Genomic DNA, 4,837 nt, shown 5'->3' on the forward strand with positions numbered 1-4,837 from the left:
ATTATTGATTATATTCAATATAGTTTTCTGCACAATATGATGGACTGCCAGTAATTTTTTATAATACGTTTTTCCCGTTCTCGATCTGAGAAAGGAATCGAGAGTTCGAAAGTTACTGCCGTTTATTGATATCGGGAATCTCTGCCCCCTGATTGATGATCTGCGGCGTAATTTCGTGAAATATGAGAGGCCTTCGAACGTGGATTGCGAAATCAAATATTCAAAGTACGTCTGCAACTTATATCGCGAGCTACCAAGTCCCTAATGGAAAATGTGTGTTAGCCGGATGATGTTCTGTTAGTCTCAGAACAAATCCAATATCGGGCTATGCAAAATATGCTTATAGCCGGATGATCTTGATGCTTGAGAGCTTGAAAAGTTGAATCGTGATCGATAAATTGACGGCAAAACATCTCTTTTCTGATTAAAATTAATTTATTTTATCAGCCATAAAAGGTAGATGAGGATTCTGAATTGTTTTGGGCTTAAAAACAAACAATAGGTGGCGCTCTAACACAGATACCGCTTCAAAGGGTATTTTCTACAAAAAAATCCAAACAAAAAAATGTATTTTGAATTTAGTCCAGTTACTCAGGGTTTTTACCTCTGAATTCTTTATAACTGAACCGATTGACGTGAAATTTTACTGAATGAGGGGAATGCCTCAAGGAACAAAACTTATATAGTGCCGAAGTGCGCTTTTGCCCTGGGGGTGGAAATTTTTACGCCCAAAATAACCACAGGAATCGATAGAGGAGTCAATTTTAAGTAACAAATGTTATATAAAGTTTTTTGGATAATCTAATACTTTCCGAGTAATTCGTCATTGAAGATATTGATTTTTTACTGAAAAAGTGCTTGTTTTCGGACAGTTTTTTGCAAATAACTCTGAAACCATTGGATTTAACGAAAAAGTTGTAATGAACAAAAAGAAAGGTATTAAAAAAATAAATCTAATGGTATTATTTTGCTTTTCTCTAATTGCAATATAAACCGAGTTATGGATTTTTAAACATTATTATGTTAGCTAAAAACTAAATTGGAACCAGTTAACGTTAAATAACGCCAAAACCATAAATATTAGGAAACAACTATTTGAAACTTTTTTAAAGTACTTTGAAAAACCTTTAAAATGAGCTGTTTTAAAAGTATTTAGAATCAAAATTAACGGAAATATGGTCGAAATAACATGATAGTTTTATTTTTTTTAAGAAAAAAGTAATAAACAAATCAGATCCACTTCTTATTTGTGGAAGGGCGAAACGGGCGGTGACTATGAGACGCCTTCATTATAGCCATCCTTCTCTATCGCATGGATTTCTATGTCTTACTTTATCGCTCTCACGTAACTGCAGATGGACCATCGGTGCTTTCCGAACCTGTATGTACATCATTTTAAATAATTTCTCCTATCTAGAACAACAATAATACACTAAATTTTTCATTTAATCTTAAATCACAAACAACCAAGGATCTTTTTTAATTTACAGATGAATGATGCTGTTCGAGTCATTTTAATATTAATCACAAGAAACAAATGAATAAGTTTGCAATTATGAGAACAAGTGTGAGACGATACCAAAACTCGAAAAAAAATTAATTTAAAACTTTTTGAAGTAAAATAATCGCAACTAATTATACCGCTGCTAATGTTATGTTACTTTATTTGGTTTTCGTTATGATTCTGAAAAAATATGTCTTCGACTAAATTTGAAGTATCGCCACATTTATACAAGAAGTATAATATAAAGTAATTCATGTTACTCTACAGGATCATTCAGTCATAATGTCATTCATTTTAACCACGTATTCGGAAAGCCTAATAAAGATAGAAAATCGAAAAAATAAAATTTCGCGAGCTCTTCAAAAATAAACAAATTACCCCTAAAGTCACATTAACTCGGCGCTCTACTTTGAATCACATTTGGTGACTGAGAACGCGCCGGCGCACCACAGAGCGTTTGAACGTTGAAGCGAAACAGCGGATTTCCCAGTCGTCTTACAGTTGGTTTTAAAATTAAAGTGCGGCGGATTCCAACTTTATTAAGACTTTATGAACGAATGAGTGAGTGTTTTTTAGTCATTTTAAATAGGTAGATACCATACTACTCTTTGAACAGCAATAAATCATTAGGTATACGTACTACAAACTGAATAATTAATTGAACATAGGTAATACTAAAAACTCATATTCAATTAGTAGAATTAGTAGTAGTAGTAGAAGGTAGTGAAAATTGTTTTTACTAACAAATATTACACCTATTAATACAATAATAATAACATGTAGAAAAATATCTTATTCATTCATGTAGCTAAAAAGTTCTGTTTATTCGTTATAATTCACTACGGATTAAAAACACATTAAAAGCTAGATTAATGACCGAATGTTACGGTACGTCAATATTCACTTTCGATAAACCCTTGTAAGGGTAAAATATTTTTTTCAGCATAAATATGCTTTTAATCGCGTATCCCTTAAAATTATGACACTATGACTGAATCACCCTGTATAAAAAACGTATTATGATGTTTTTTTAGGTTTTATAATAACGATCAGTCACTGGGTTTGTAGAAAAAAGAAGTACTATAACAGTACACACTCAGAGGACATTTGTCAATTCAGATATATTTCATACTACTATACTATACTATACTATACTATACTATACTATACTATACTATACTATACTATACTATATTATACTAGAATACCGAGGTGACAAGTGGCGAGAATGCTGCGAACTAACCCTTACTCTCCCATCGGTACGCCCCTGGCCAAAGTAAGCCGTAAACACGTCGTTATGAAAAGTGAACCCGTGTGGCTCCCCAAGCATGTCGCGCACTCCAACTATTTGCTCCCGGCCGACTCGCCCTTTGAACTTGCACTCCGGCTGAGATTGTCGAGAATGTGGGTTACAATAATTTTGGCCGCTTTATTTACCCTCAGACGCGTCACAGACTCTGAATATTATCTCTCACATTTCCGCGCTAAGTGAAGGAGAAATATTGGCACGTCGTCCTTTAAGAAACGGCTTAGTTGTCGAAGAGAGAAGACACCCACGTACATTTACGTGGTCTTTTTACGAAGAAAAATGTCTAAAACCGCCATATTGGATCCGCCATCTCGAATTTTGCAGATGTGACTTCAGATTTGTAATCAGCGACCTCAAAAACCCCCGTATGCTAAATTTGGCGTAAATCGGTTGAATTTTTTAAATAATTTGTTTTTTTTAAATACCTATTGATTTGTGATCGATAATTTTGAGGTTAGAAATAGCTGAAACGTACCAGTTTAATTCTGGAAGGGGAGTTGGTTCAGCGGGTCCATTTCTTCATTGAAAAAGAGAAGGAACATGAAAAATGCAGGTTTCTTTTTTTCTCGTACATTGTCGCATATTTTTGCAGTTTTTTTACCAGTTTTTTTTTTTATTTTAATAAAAATGTGATGTGATAGCTAAATTCTAAAACTTTATTCGTTTTTAGGATATCAAAATACATTGGAAAGTAAATATAGCATTTTTTTTATGTGTAAGTAGCTAATTTTAATTTTTTTTTTTTTTTCACCAAAATTGAGAGCTTGCAGACGCTATATTGAACCCCCATATTGGATTTTGCATCATTTGAAAGTATATAGATGCCCTAAGCTTTAAAATGTGCCCTTCAACTTTTTTTTATTACTCCAAATTATGGTCATTGAGGAAAGGATTTAACTGAGGGAAATAAATAAAAACAATTAGACCTCACACTACGCGTGCACGATAATGGCTGATGCTGTTCTACTGTACATGCTCCTTAACTGTTCTGCCGCGAATTCAGTAGCGTAATAATTAATTATAAGGAATACATTACTTATTCTTCCAATCAATATAGTTGTATTATTTCTAGACAGGTGAAAGCGTAATATGTATTTATTTAATTACAAAAAACAAATATTTAAAAAAAAAATTGGAAAACAGTAAATATTATATATTAAATATAATATACAGGCTATTACAAATTCGCTTCTCACTACAGGGATCTCGGAAACGGTAAGAGGTACGAAGTAGCTTAAATGTGGGCAAAGTTGCGTAATCAGGGAACCAACATTATGCCTCTAAAAATCAAGGCTAACATGATTAGTTTTCGAAATATTTTAAAAAAAAACGAAATTTTGGAAATCCGTTTTTGTTTCATTTCAGCCTTGTTTGAGGTGATATTGAAAAAAGAAGAACACTTTCTCATGGCCACTTTTTGCCCTCTATCGAATGGCATAATCAATTTTTATATGTAACGTTTCGTCTCTCCAGGACCATCATCAACTTCATTTCTTTAAATACGACACTAGAAATTTTATTACATTTTTTGCAAGCCTTCATGATCCCCAATACTGTACTGCCTCAACCCGAACCAGATTCAGACGTTTTGACTCGAAAAATTCATCTTCAGTGTATTCGTTCCAAATGTATCTAAATTTTTTATTTAGATTTCTTTGTTTATTGAATTACTGTACACTGAAAGAGTCGTTAGACCCTGTGAAATACATCTAGTTATTTAAACTATTACCACCACGCGTTACAATAAAGCATTTATTATTATTAACTATTACCATCACTTGGTCATACATAATTCAATAAGTTGTTGCGTCAAAATTAAAACGTTATTACAATTTTAATTTTATTATGACAAATTAATACTTAAAAATGCATATGAATAATCAAAACGCCAACTGAATATTATTCTTTAAAAAATTTCAGTAAATGTTCCAAAACATGTTCCTTTTGGCAAAGGTTGAAAATGAAGATCAGCGTAATATTATCAGAATTTATTATACCTGTATCCGCAACTGTGAAAGAGCATG

Source organism: Anoplophora glabripennis, unplaced genomic scaffold (genome assembly GCF_000390285.2).
Source record: "Anoplophora glabripennis isolate ALB-LARVAE unplaced genomic scaffold, Agla_2.0 scaffold249, whole genome shotgun sequence".
Taxonomy (NCBI): domain Eukaryota; kingdom Metazoa; phylum Arthropoda; class Insecta; order Coleoptera; family Cerambycidae; genus Anoplophora; species Anoplophora glabripennis.